Here is a 15475-nt window from a genome sequence, read left to right on the forward strand (position 1 = left end):
TTTCAGAACAGATTCCTAGTAGTGGGATTGCTTGATCAAACCACACACACATATAAAGTTCTGTTATTAAACTTCCACCAGAAGGACTGTGCCAGTTTACATTCTCACTAATAATATAGGACACTCCCTGTTTAGCCACAGCCTCACCAAGAGGATATGTTGTCATACTTTTTAATTTTTACCCATCTGATCACTGAGAAATGACATTATTTTAATTTGTATTTTTCTAAGTATGTTTGAACTTGAAAAGATATTATACTTAAGGGCCATTTTTATCTTTTTAATATGTGTGAGTTTGTGCTGATGTCTATTTCATATTTTCCATTGTTTTTCAGTTTCTTTTTCTTTGATTTTAAGAGTTCTTAATATATTGAGATTATTAGCTCTTTGTGTTACATGCTACAAATATTTTCTTCTAGTTTATCAATTATCTATGATATTGTGAAGACATTCATCCCTGTGTTCTTCTAGTTCTTACATGTTTTCATTTTTTATGTTTAAATTCTTGATCTCTGGAGTTTACTCTGGTATATCTTATAAGAACTGTATCAAAAATTTTTTTCCAAATGGTTACTCAGATGTTCTACAACCATTACTTAAAAAGTCCATCTGGGGTGCATGGTTGGCTCAGCTGGTTAAGCCTCCGACTTGAGCTCAGGTCATGATCTTGCAGATCTTGAGTTCAAGTGCTGCATCAGACTCTGTGCTAACAGTGCATAGCGTGGAGCCTGCTTTGAGATCTGTGTCTCCCTCTTTCTCTGCCCCTCCCCTGCTCATTCTCTCCCCCACCTCTCTCTCTCTCAAAAATAAGTAAACATTAAAAAAAAAAGTCCATCTGTGTCCCAGTAATAACCCAAAGAGAGTAGCTGTATCACAGAATATGTTCCTTACGTACTTAGATCTATTTCTGGGTTTTCTACTCTGTTCCCCTGGCCTCACTGTCTGCTTATGTGTCAGTGCCACACTAATTTAATTATGGGTACTTTGAAGTACACCTTTATACCTTTATACCTTTATATCCAGGGGAGGGGGAGGGGCTCATAGCTTCTCATAGATTTTCTTTTTCAGTGTTTTCCTGCTTCTTCTTAAATGTTTTTCCATATGAACTTGATTATCAATTTGTCTTATACCACACACACACACACACACACACACACACACACCCCAACTGCTTGTGTTTTGATAAGGACTGAGTTACGTTTATAAATTAATTTAGGAAGAACTGAAATTTTTATAACACTGCATAATCTAATACAAGGAAAGGAAATGTCTGTCCACCTGTTCAAGTCTTCTCCTGTGTCTTTCTGTTTTGTTTTAAAATTTTCTTCATGAAGTTTCTTATCACTTAAATACTTCATCTTCTTTGTTGGAGTTGTTATAGGGTTTTTCCCCCACTCATCCACATCTTTCTTAGGCTGCTTGAGAAACTCTCAGCAAATACCAATGTCCTCCTCCAATGCTCTCTCTACATTGGATCCAGAGTTATCTCTAAAAAATGTAAATTTGTTCATTTTCTTTCAAAGATTTTGAAAAGCTTCTGCATTTATTAAGATGAAGACCGAATTCCTAATTAGGCCCACCCAGTCCCCCATCTTCTGGCCCTCACAGACAGCCACTTTGTGGGCTTTAACCACACTAGCCACTTTTCTTTCTATGGGGCCTTTGCCCCCTCCCCGCTCAGGCTATAGAGCTTGAAGAGCAGAGCACCTGCCCCAGCCCCTCCAGTCAAGGTCAGGAAAGAAACCTGGAGAGTGAAGACATGGGCGGCCACGGTTCAGAGAGGAATCCCAGAAGTCTGGCTTCTCATGCATTTGGAGAAAACACGTATATGTGAGTGTGGATGCTGTGGAAATAGTAAGAAGAACCACCCCCCCCCCCCCCACACACACACACAGCAACAATGCATGGAACTGTACTATCAGGTGATGGTGACCCCTTCTAGTGAAGAAAAGGAGAGTGGTGAGTGACTGCCCATTCTCTCCAGCAGCACCCGGAAAACTAAGACAGGACCTCTGTGACTGGGGGAAGGGAGGAGATCTGCAAAGAGGCAGGTAAGAGTATGAATGAGCATGGAGGGGATGCAGTTCCTGCTTCTTCAGGACTTCAGGAGGAAGCCCTCCCATGAGCCCCTGGATGTCCCTCACCTGAGGGTCTCTCTACCTGGTCTGCAGGCACCCTCAATGCCCCAAGTGTTACTCACACACTGAGTAGGCTCTTTGGGTGCGCCCCTAAGTACAGCAGCTGAGAGGCCCAAAGCAGGCCAGGGTCTGTGGGCAACGGACAAATCACAAATTTGAGCTACAGTGCCACCTTCTGGAAAATTACAGAGAGCTTTCTAGTAGCTAGGTGGGAGAATACATAAAAAGACATAAAAGACATAAAAACTAATTTAGAATTCTGCCAGGGGCGCCAGGGTGGTTCAGTCAGTTAAGCCTCTGACTCGTGATTTTGGCTTGGGTCATGATCTCACGGTTCGTGATTTCGAGCCCCATGTTGGGCTCTGCACTGACAGTGTGAAGCCTGTTTGGGATTCTCTCTCTCCCTCTCTCTTTGCCCCTTCCACACTCATTGTTTCTCCCTCTCTCTCAAAATAAATAAATAAACTTAAAAAAAAAAAAAAGAACTGTGCCACAAGAGGGAGCAAGAAGAGTGGAATTACCCTTACAAAGACTGAAAACCCCAGGTAATAACAGCACCATTGAACACAATACCCCTCCCTACCTAGAGGCAACTAGGAGAGAATTTTGCTACTTCAGATGCAAAGGCAGCAGTGTTAAAAATACAAGAAACATGAAAAACCAAGAAGGCATGTTATCATCAAAAGATAATAATAATTCTCCAATAACTGAGCTCAAGGTAATGACATTTTATGAACTAGCTGATAAAGAATTCAAAATAGCTGGGGTGCCTGGGTGGCTGAGTAGGTAGAGCACCCAACTTTGGCTCAGGTCATGATCTCACGGCTCGTGGGTTCAAGCCCCACATTGAGCTCTGTGCTGACAGCTCAGAGCCTGGAGCCTGCTTCAGATTCTGTGTCTCCCTCTCTCTCTGCCCCTCTCCTACTCACATTCTGTCTCTGTCTGTCTGTCTCTCTCTCTCAAAAATAAACATTAAAAATTAAAAAAAAAGAATTCATAATAGTTGTTTTTGAAAAACTCAGTGAGCTACAAGGAAACTCAGAAAGGCAATTCAACAAAATCACACAAAAAAATGCAGAAATTCTGGAGCTGAAGAATGCAATGAATGAAATTTAAAATGCATCTGCAGCGAGCATAACAACTGGAAGACAGAAGAGGCAACTCGGAGGGTAGGAGTTTGTAAATAAACCATTTAGAGGAGAACAAAGAATAATGTAGAAAAGAGAATATCTATGTGATCTATGGGATTTCATCAAAAGAACAAATATTGGGGCGCCTGAGTGGCTCAGACGGTTAGACGTCTGACTTCGGCTCAGGTCATGATCTCTCAAACTCAGGTTTGTGAATTCGAGCCCCACATCAGGCTCTGTGCTGACAGCTCAGAGCCTGGAGGCTGCTTCAGATTCTGTGTCTCCCTCTCTCTCTGCCCCTCCTCTGCATGCTCTCTCTCTCTCAAAAATAAACATTGAAAAAAAAAAAAAGAACAAATATTAGGGTAATCAGGGATCCAGAACAAGAGAGGGTAAAGGAGGCTGAACATTTATTTAAAGAAATAATATCTCACAACCTCCCAAGCCTTGGGACAGAATCGGGCATCCAACTTCGTAAAGCTAATAGATCACCTTATTATCTCAACGCAAACAACCTTCCGTAAGACACATGATAACAAAACTGCCAGTAACCAAAGATACAGAGAGAATCCTAAAAGCAACCATGTATTAAGAGATTATAACCTACAAAATAATTCCTATTAAACAATCAATATAAATGAATCAGTATCGTGTATGAAATAAACATACAGAAATCAGGAGCACTAACAATTATACAATAATAACAAAACATCTGAAAAAGAAATTAAGAAACTATGACATTCACAACAGCCTCAAAAACAATAAAATATTTAGGAATAAATTTAACCAATGTCAGGAAAGAGGTGTATAATGAAAACAACATGACTTGAAGAAGACACAAATAAATGGAAAAATACCCTGTGATGTGGATCAGAAAAAATAATGTTTTTAAAAGGCACATAGTACTCAAAGACATCTATAGGTTCCATGCAATTTCTATCAAAAGTCTAATGGGATTTTCCATAGGAAAAGAAAGAAAACTCTCCTAAAATTTCTATGAATCCACAAAAGACCCCAAAGAGCCAAAACAATCATGAGAAATAACAAAGCTGGAGGCATCACACTTGTTGATTTCATACCATAGGCCAATGGAACAGAATCAAGAGCCCAGAAATAAACTCCTACATCTATTGTCAACTAGTATTTGACAAGGAAGGCAGGAACACTCAATGGGGAAAGGATAATCTCTATAACAAATGGTGCTGGGAAAACTCATAACCACATGGAAAAGCTTTAAACTGAACCCTGATATTATACCACACTGAAAAATTTTCTCAAAATGGGTTAGAGATATAAACATAAGATCTGATACTGTAAAACTCCTAGAAAAAAAACATGGAAACGTCTTTAACGTTGGTCTTGGCTCCTTGACGTTCGTGTTGATTGCTATACTCATTTCTCATTTCTCTCTCTCTCCTCAGGCCTCCCTATTCCTGAAAGCTTGAAACTGAACCCTGATGTTACATCACACTGAAAAATTTTCTCAAAATGGGTTAGAGATATAAACATAAGATCTGATACTGTAAAACTCCTAGAAAAAAACCATGGAAACCCCTTTAACGTTGGTCCTGGCTCCTTGACGCTCGTGTCGATTGCTCTACCCATTCCCTCATTTTTCTCTCTCTCTCTCCTCAGGCCTCCCTATTCCTGAGACATAGAAATATTGAAATTAGGCCAGTTAACCCTACAGTGGCATCTAAGTGTTCAAGTGCAAGGAAGAATCACATTTCTCACGTTCAATCAGAAGCTAGAGACGATTATGCTCAGGGAGGGGGGCATATAGAAAGCCAAGATGGGCCAAAAGCTAGGCCTCTAGTGCCACACAGTTAGTTAGCCAGGTTGTGAAGAACAAGAGAAAGTTCTTGAAGAAAATGAAAAGTGCTACTTCAATGAACACAGAAATGATTAAAAAAAATCAGCCTTCTTACTGATATGGAGAAAGTTCTAGTGGTCTGGATAGAAGAAGAACCAGCCACAACATTCCCTTCAGCCAAAGCTTAATCCAGAGCAAGGCCCTAACTCTCTTCAGTTATGTGAGGACCGAGAGAGAAGAAGCTGCAGAAGAAAAGTGTGAAGCGAGCAGAGGCTGGTTTGTGAGGTTTAAGGAAAGAAGCCATCTTTGCAACATAAAAGTGCAGGTGAAGCAGCAAATGCTGATGTAGAGCCTACGGTGAGTTGTTATTCAAAAGGCCCAGCTAAGGGAACTAATGAAGGGAACTACGCTAGACAAAAGAGTTTTGATGTAGATGGAACAGCCTTCTCTAAGGAGAAGATGACTTCTAGAACTCTCCTAGCTAGAGAGAAGTCAATGCCTGGCCTCAGAGCTTCACAGGACAGGCTGACTCTCTTGTTAAGGGTTAATGCAGCTGGTGACTCAGTGTTGAAGCCTATGGTCATGTTCCACTCTGAAAATCCTAGTCCCCTCCAGGATAATGCTCAATCTACTGTGCCTCTCTTCTATAAATGGAGCCACAAAGCATGGATGACAGCACATTTGTTTACAACATCATTTACTGAATATTTTAAGCCCATTATTAGGATCCAGTACTCAGAAAAGACCCCTTTCAAAATGTTATTGCTGATTAACAATGCACCTGGTCACCCAAGAGCTTTGATGGAGATGTCCAATGACATCAATGTGGTTTTCATACATGCTAACACAACACCCATTCTGCAGCCCATGGATCGAGAAGTAATTTCAACTTTCAAGTTCTGTTGTTTAAGAAATACATTTTGTAAGGCTCTAGTTGCCATAGACAGTGATTCCTCTGATGTGTCTGGGCAATGTAAATAGAAAACGTTCTGGAAAGGATTCACTTGTCTTGATGTCAATAAAAACATTCATGTTTCATGGTCAAAATGTCAACATTAACATGAGTTTGGAAGAAGTGGATTCCAACCCTCATGGACGACTTTGAGGGATTCAAGACTTACGTGGAGGAAGTCACTGCAGATGTGGTGGGAACAGCAAGAAAAGGAGAATGAGAAGTGGGGCCTCAATATGTGACTGAATTGCTTCAATCTCGTGATAAAACGTCAGCAGACGAGGCATTGCTTCTTATGGACAAGCAAAGCAAGTGGCTTTCTGAGATGGAATCTACTGGTGAGGATGCTGTGAAGACTGTCGAGATGACAACCAATGATTTAGAATATGACATTAACTAAGTTGATGAAACAGCAGCAGAAGTTGAGAAGAGAGATTAATTCTGAAAGAAGTTCTGCTGTGGGTAAAATATATCAAACAGACCTGCATTCTATAGAGAAATGTTCATAAAAGGAACCGCCAATCAATGGGGCACAAGCTTCACTGCTGTCTTATTTGAAGAAATTTCCATGGCCACCTCAGCCTTCAGCAGCACCACCCTGAAGGGTCAGCAGTCCTCAACATCAGGCAAGACCCTCCATCAGCAAAAAGATTCTCACTCACGGAAAGCTAAGATGGTGGTTAACAAATTTTAGGAATAAAAGTCTTTTAAAATTAAGATATGCACATTGCTTTTTAGACATAATGCTATTGCACACTCAATAGACTACAGTATAGCATAAACATAACTTTTATATGTATTGGGAAACCAAAATATTTATTTGATGGTGGTGGTCTGGAAATGAACCCACAATACCTCCGAGGTATGCCTGTATACGGAAAGGAAATGAAAACAGGACAAAGAAGAGATGTGTACACTCCCATAGTTTTGCAGCATTATTCATAATATCTAAGATATGGAAACAACCAAAGCATCCATCAACAGATAAATGGATAAAGAAGATGTGGTATATACATATAGTGAAATAATATTCAGTCATGAAGAAGAAAGAAATCCTACCATTGCAACAACATGGACAGACTTAAAAAGGATTATGCTGAACGACACTAGTCAGAGAAAGACAAATACTGTATGATATCACATATATGTGCAATCTAAACAAGTAAACAAACAAACAAACTCATAAAAACAGAAAATAGAATGATGGTTACAAGGGAGTTGAGGGTGGAAAAATTGGGGGAGTGTTGTTTAAGGATATAAACTTGCAACCAGTAGATACGTAATTCCTAGAGACACGAGGCAGAGAATGGGGATTATAAACAATTTAGTAGTGTACATTTCAAAGCTGCTAAGAGACTTTAAGTAGTTGTTCCCATCATAAAAAGGAAATGGTAATGATGAGACATGACAGAGGTCGTAGTGAGTGCTATGGTGGTAATAATACTGCAATATAGGAGTGTATCAAACCAACGTGGGCCACACCCTACAATACACAAGGCTGTATGTCAATTATCTCTCACTGTTAGAAAACACTATATGTGTTATGTATTCTTAGTACTGCGATTTGTTAATACCTAAAAACTATTTTATTGTATGAGTTTTTTTCCATTCCGTTTCCACCAGCCATTAGTTTTACATTTTCCTCATTCTTTGGTTTTCCTATTATCTTTATGATCACTATTATTTTTGTTTGGTTTTGTAAGTATATATACACATGCATTTAAAATTATCTGGGGCTCCTGGGGGGCTCAGTCGGTTGAGTGACTTTGGCTCAGGTCATGATCTCCCGGCTCACGGATTCGAGCCCCATGTGGGGCTCTGTGCTGACAGCTCGGAGCCTGGAGCCTGCTTCAGATTCTGTGTCTCCCTCTCTCTCTGCCCCTTCCTCACTCAAGCACTGTCTCTCTCTCTGTCTCTCTCAAACATAAATAAACATTAAAAACATATTCTAAAAAATAAGTAAAATAAAATTATCTTACAATTATATTTATCCATTTATCTTTGTATTTTCTTGGAGTGCTCCAGATTCATCTCAATATTTGGATATTCAATTCTATTTTCCATTTATTTTCTATTTAATTAATTGGAACTTGTAGTTTATCTTTGAAGGTGTAATGATAAGTTAACTTTTCTCCAGTGAGTAGAAAGAGTATTCACACAGGAATGTTAAGTGGCTATGTAAAAATTAATATATATCTGTGCTCAAATATTTACTCTTCAGGAAAAATATAAATAAGAAAATGTGTAGTTTTTAAAAATTTGTTTATGTGTGTATTTATTTATTTATTGACAGAGAGAGAAAGAGCACACACACATACAAGTGGGGAGGGGCAGAGAGAGAAGGAGAGAGAGAATCTCAAGAAGGCTCTGGGCTGACAGCAGAGAGCCTGACGCGGGGCTTGATCTCATGAACCATGAGATCATAACCTGAGCCAAAGTCAGGCACTTAACCAACTGAGCCACCAGGGGCCCCAAGAGTTTATAGTTTTAAGTCATACCCCAATTTTAGGGGAAGTCATCTTTAAGTTCCATAGTATCAGGTCAGAATGTGTAGTAAGCTTATTAATTTGTTCATTTTCAGGTGCTGTCACACATCCAACAATTAACACTTTTCAGGGGGAAGAGGCTAAGAGAAGGTGCAATCTTAATCAATGATTTCCCCACACTATTTAATTGCATTCAAGGAGGTTAAAAATTGTTTGCTCACACCTGCTGGAAGTACCAGCCAATACCTTAAATAAACTTCATTTCCTATTCATATGAACACACACACTGTCTTTAATAATGGAACGGAATTCTTGATGGACATGGAATGGATACATACTGCCTTGAGATCAACGCTTTCCTTTAAAATCACACAGGTACATATTGTAAAGCCTCTAATTGTCTTGAAGGATCTGTGACCTTCCAAAAGTGACTTCTAAGCAGGTAAAATATGGACACTTATCCCTCACTATCTCCATGCATATAAACACCCTTTCATTGTGATTAAGAACTAACTCATTGAACACATAATGCTGAACATTTACTGTGTGCCTAGCACTGTGTCAAGCTCAGAAGGTATATTTGCAGTCCAGTGGGTAAAGAGGAAAGTAAGAAAAGCATTTCAGGGGCACCCGGGTGGCTGAGTCAGTTAAGTATCCAACTTCAGCTCAGGTCATGATCTCACGGTTTGTGCGTTCAAGTCCCGCGTTGGGTTCTGTGCTGACAGCTCGGAGCCTGGAGCCTCCTTCAGATTCTGTGTCTCCCTGTCTCTGCCCCTCCCCTGCTCTCTCTCCATCTCTTTCAAGAATAAATAAAACATTAAAAATTTACTTTTAATTTTTTTTTGGTGTTTATTTATTTTTGAGAGAGAGAGTGAGAAAGGGGCAGAGAGAGGAGACATGGAGTCCGAAGCAGGCTCCAGGCTCTGAGCTGCGGCACAGAGCCCGACGTGGGGCTCGAACTCACGAATCATGAGACCATGATCTGAGCCAAAGTCAGACACTTAACTGACTGAGCCACCCAGGCATCCCTAAAAAATTTATTTTTAAAAGAAAAGCATTTCAGCACTGCGTGTTCTCAGCCCTTAGCGCTTAGGGATAAGCACAGTATGACAAATGTGCAGGGTAAAAGATCCCTAATTCAGCCTCAGGGGGTTAGGAAATCTCTGAATAAGGCAGTCTTCAATGTAAAAATCAGAAATGGGAATAAACTCTAGTAAAAGTGGGAGAGGACTTTTACAAAGGGTAGGGAATAACATGCACAAAGTCCAGGGTCAACACAGAATGTAACTGCTTCAGGGATTGTCTAGGTAACTCAAAATGACTGGAACTCAAAGGGATCTGGGGTAGTTGGGAGGCTGGAAGATGAGCAGGTGTCTATTCACGCGTGTTGCCTCATGCCAGCCTCAAGAATTTGACTTAGCTCTCAAGATTTATCTTCAGAGACGCTGATATAGATTTACATTTTTGTGTTGTTAGGAGAATGCACTGCAGACGAGCCAGACCAGAGGCAGGAAAGCCAGTGAGGAGGTAATTAATGCATTTGTCTACACAAGACGTGAGGGGGGGCCCAAACTAATTTAATGTCAGTGGGAACTGAAAGAAGAGGACAGTTTGAGGACAGAGCTGATTTGTCACTGTGAATGCTTGGATTTTAGGGGTAGGTTGTCAAGGAGGGTAGCCCAGCCCTGACCTGGACATGTAGGTAAATGTATTCATTGAAAAGTTGTCAGCATCTAAGTAATTGTCACATGGGATTTGCACACCATTGCTGGCAGGGAAGCTTAAAAGGGAGGCACGTAATTGGGCCACAAGGGGGTGAAACTGGTAATAGGAGTGATGTACTCTGGCTTCACAAGACGTGCCTGGCATCAGCCTGCAATTGCCAAAGCAACTGTCTCACTAAGTAGAGAAGGGGAAGGCCGTGTGGGAAAATTCTGGAACCTACCTAAGGCTCAAGAGTTATACCAAAAATGAGTGGATTCGTTTCTCTCTCTTTGTCTACAGTTATATAATTAATGCGTCACATCAGGTTGATGGTTGTCAAAAATGCTTCTGCCGCTGCGAGCTGTATCATCATCTCAGAGGGATGCTTCTAGAAGCAGCTCCCTGCACTCCCCCTGTAACGCCAGCGTCATATAATAAACTATCACATCTCCGTGCTTTGTTAGGCAGTATATGACACGCACGGATTTACAACATTCATCCATTCATTCACTCAGCAAACATTTATCGAGTGTCCCACTAGCTCCTAGGCACTGTTCCAGGCATGGGGAATAAAACAGTGAATAAAACAAAGCTTGTGCCTTCACAGAGCTTTTGGTGATGGAAGACGATTAATATGCCAGATGGTGAAAAATGTGATGAAGAATGATAAATCAGGGTACAAAGAATGTCAGGTGTGGGCTGTGGTGGACAGCTGTGCCATTTCTAAGGTAACTAGGGTGGTTATGATGAGCCTGTCTGATGAGATGATGTTCCGACCGGGCGAAGGGTTGAGGGAATGCATCGTGTGGATATCCATGGGACAAGTGTCTTCAACCGAAGGATTAGCAAGGGCAGAGGCTCTGCAGGATCAAAGCAGGAACATACTCCCATACTCATGGGACAGCAAGAAATTTTATTGTGCCTCCACGATATATACGCTAGGGTCCTGTGCAATCTCTAGGAAGGAAAACGTAGATGAATAAGCATAGATTTTGCCCTCAAGGAGTGTATTCTTAAATACAGGAGCTAAAAGAGGTAGACAGTCGAAGGTGTCAATATAAAGAAAAAGTTATAATATTACTTCTGGTAGAGTGGCTTAGGAAAAACGAAACACTGCTTGAAAACCGGAAGAGCAACAGATACCAATGTTGTGTCCATTCCCAAATGACCCAGAAGGTGGATGATACCTGAAGTCATGGTCACGCTCATAGGTCATTACGGTCATGTGATACGATCTCGTCCCAGGCAGCACAGCTTATTTCCTGAGTTATTCTAGCAACCTTGCTCATAGGTTCTCCTGAAAATCAAGTAGCAAGTTTGGAGCACCCAAAGGGATGCTGCTGGTCTTTTCCCCGGTCCATCCTGCACATGTAGCACATGGAAAGGGTCTTCAGGAAAGGTTTCCCGAGGGAACGGCTACATCAAGAGAAACTATGTGCCCCGAGTTGAAATGATATTCATGAAAACATAAGTCTTGACGATTTCAGCATTAATCAAGAGTAGAAATGAGGACAAGTGTACTGGGAGGAAGCTGTGTATATACCCTCAAATAATACACTGCAGCCGGGAGGAAGTTAGGAGACGCCGGCACAGACAGACCGAAGTGACACAGCATATTCAGAGACTGGGTGGCTCTTTTGTGTGAAGATTTGGGATCGACTTCCCATCTAAATGGATGCCCTTTAAACGGCAGCATGTTCTGTGAATAGTGGTGGCAGCTGCAAAATCAAAGAATCATCACGCCATGTGCTCAGGGAGAGGGCCCGTGGTTCAGAGAGCAGTCTTTCCACCACGCCTGCACGTGCATCGTCATGAGCGTCCGGGGTCATCACCGAGAATGACCGACAGCGGCACCATATGCACACAGTGCTGTCCCCTCATTTCCGAGATGACTGTGCATATTCTCTCCGGTTTCCCGACACATGAGACACAAGAACTTTTCCTCAGTTTCACTGCAGTGCGCTCGAGGCCGCAATTACTTGCACATTGATTTGATCAAAGTCTCCCCTTGGTGTTTTATTGTGAGCAGTTCTACGTTACTAGGGAAACAGACTGGAGTCTGAGTCTCAATGAATGGCATCAAGGATTAAAATTACCTCCACCCCTACCTGAGCTCTACTATAGCCGCAGGACTGTTATCCTAATTTGAGGCTTCCCTACGCACAGGAAAGACTTCAGGCAAATTAAGAGATGCCACGTTTTTCTCTAAATTTCTACATAAAAATATTCATCCTATTTGGGGCACTGTTAGGAAGCTTTCAACCGTCACCTTATACCATTACTGCACGGAGCACATGTCACGTGAATAATTTTCATTATAGTAACCTAATAGTAACCTAATTAAATTACATTTTACGGCTCTACCATTCACTAAAAACTTCATGTGTCTGCACATCAAATCAAGAGTTGTGATAAATGAAAAATGGCTGCTGGGTATAAAATCTGTGCCACATTAGCAGAAACTTCTATAAAGAGATGGACTCACTTTCCTTATCTCTAGAATGATACGTAATTTCTAGAATGGTATTTCCCTATTTCTGGAACGTGAGAAACGCGGAGGAATCACCTCGTCTACAATAATAACCCATCCACACCCAGCCCCCATCCTCCGGCAGAGTGGCCAGCTGAATGTGTCGATGAATGAATGAGCACAGGTGTTTTGATTCCAGACAATTCAGATCATCGTGTTAGGGAGTGTTCAAGTTAGGGAGTATTTCACAGAGGTTCAAAAAGCACGGTGCATTCTTTTCCGAAGCCCAGGCTTCCTGACCATCTGGAATATGCTGGCCTTCCTTACACCTTATCCTACCTCTTGGCTGGCTGAGTCCACACTCTTTTCAGGCTGATTTCAGCCTAGGGTTTCTTAACCTATTTTTCTTGAGTGAAACGTAAGAGGCCTCAATTGTAGGCAAAAAAAAATTGTAGGTGAGCATATGTGCATCTGAGCATCATTTTTCTGGAGCAGAAGAGAGAGAGCTTATGGCTTTTATCAGCTTTTCAGAGGGATGCTGTGTCCCAACACAGGTTAATAACTACCTTTAAGTGCCTTTTCACACATCATCAAAAAGTCACTCACTGGGTTCCGAAGGCTTTCTTTTTTTTTATTATTTGTTCCAGAAAATAATAAAGTAATAATGATGTTAGAAAATATAAACAATTGTTATTTTAGAATATGAAATATGTTAGCAGGAAAATGCTACTCTTTTATCTCTCAGATACCACATCTTATGCAGGATAAAATAAACTTGAAAAGTCCTTACCGGATGCGAGCATTTCAGTACATTACACGTTAGTAAGAAGTTGTATCTTGCAAACTACAGAGTGCTTCTATTATCAAATGTGACACAACTTTAGTACACAAACTTCTTTTTCATACATTCTGAGTGCATCTAGGAAGCCCACAAGTATGATATGATGACTTTGTACAACAACTATTTGCACATTAAAGACAAAATGTTTGACTCATACAGATTTACTGCGGTCCTGCCTTGTGGTTAGGCTCAGTGGTCTATGTTCAAGTAGAGGCACAGGAGAATTAGACCCACCTTCATCCTGAGGGGTGTAGCCCAGCGTATGGAGAGAGGCAGTGATAAAGGCAAGTGAAAAGTCTTACTCAGAGGGCACACCAGGGGCCCTGGAGGAACCTAGGTCAAGTGCCTGACAAGTCTTTTGGGCTTGGAGGCAGTTTCCAAGATGAAGTAACTCCTCAGTAGCCGGTGTAAGTAACCCAGGAGACCCAAGATGGGGGAGACACACTGAAAGATCAATGCATCAGGCAGCAGGGGCAGCCAATATAAACATCCAGACATGTCAGGGAGGTTGCCTTTTTAGAGAACTAGAGATTTTATCAGGAGAATTGAAATGCCAGAGGTTAGCCTTTTAAAAGGATTTGCTTGCCTCTCATCCAGAGGGCAATGGGATCTATTAAAGACTTTAAACCAGAGGATGCAAAATTGTACACAAGAAAGTAAGGCTATGCAGCATTTAAAGTGTTCACAAGCTGGTGGAGGCACCCTGGAGAACAGCATGGGGGGGGGTCCTCATAAAGTTATAAATAGAACTGTCCAGGATCCAGCAATAGCACTACTACGTATTTACCCAAAGAATACAGGAGTGCTGATTCACAGGGACACATGCACCCCAATGTTTATAGCAGCACTATCGACAATAGCTAAATTATGGAAAGAGCCCAAATGTCCATCGATGGATGGATGGATAAAGAAGATGTGGTATATATATACAATGGGATATTACTCGATGATCAAAAAGAATGAAATCCTGCCATTTGCAACTACATGGATGGAACTGGAGGATATTATTCTAAGAGAAATTACTCAGAGAAAGATGAATACCATATGATTTCACTCATATGTGGAATTTAGGAAATAAAACATGAATATAGGGGAAAGGAAGCAAAAATAAGACAAAAACAGAGATGGAGACAAACCATAAGAGACTCTTGAATACAGAGAACTGAGGGTTGATGGAGGGAGGAGGGTGGGGGATGGGCTAGATGGGTGATAGGCACCAAGGAGGGCACTTGTTGGGATGAGTGCTAATGTTGTATGTAAGTGATGAATCACTAAATTCTACTCCTAAAACCATTATTACACTATGTATTAACTGGCTTGGATTTAAATAAAATTAGAAATGAAAAAAAAAGGGTTCACAAGTTACTGGCTGAGCAAAATCAGTTTGAATACTTCAGGCCTTGAGAATTTGGTTTCCAAAATCATCAGGATTAAGGAATGGCTCCTAGCCAAAAAATACATTTAAAAAATCTAAACTAAATTCTCATTTCCTGTCAAAGAAACAGCCATTCTTTGATGGGAAATAAAAACAAACAAATGTAACTATAAAGATCAGAGGACTTTAAGATTGTGCTTCAAACACAGTCATAGATTGCTTCGCTACAGATTGGGAAAGAAACACTGATTAATTGGCATTGTTTAGGTAAGGCCACTCTCTCCAAATTTAGGTAAGAAAAATGGGAGAATCATGACAAGAAAAGACATCTGTTTTCCCCCTCGCATGAGGATAAAAACGTAAGAAGCTCAACAAGAAGAAGGAAGACGCCAATGCTGATGACCAGCAGTGACGTTAGCCACGGAGTCATTCCCTGGACTGTCGTTGGCCATGGAGCCATGCCACGGACCAAGCAAGAATGATGGAACAATGAGGGCAGACACTATCACAGCAGAGAAGAGAATGGCTAGAAAAAAATGGCAGATATACCAGGTCTGTTAAAAACA

At 41.0% G+C, this 15475-nt stretch overlaps 1 protein-coding gene across 13 annotated transcripts in view; it reads right to left on the reverse strand.

Moving 5' to 3' along the window:
- GRIA4 (glutamate ionotropic receptor AMPA type subunit 4) overlaps positions 1-15475 on the reverse strand; it is a 390564-nt gene that overhangs the window by 284775 nt on the left and 90314 nt on the right. The window lies entirely within an intron of this gene.

The sequence above is a fragment of the Acinonyx jubatus genome, chromosome D1 (genome assembly GCF_027475565.1).
Source record: "Acinonyx jubatus isolate Ajub_Pintada_27869175 chromosome D1, VMU_Ajub_asm_v1.0, whole genome shotgun sequence".
NCBI classification, from domain to species: Eukaryota; Metazoa; Chordata; class Mammalia; order Carnivora; family Felidae; genus Acinonyx; species Acinonyx jubatus.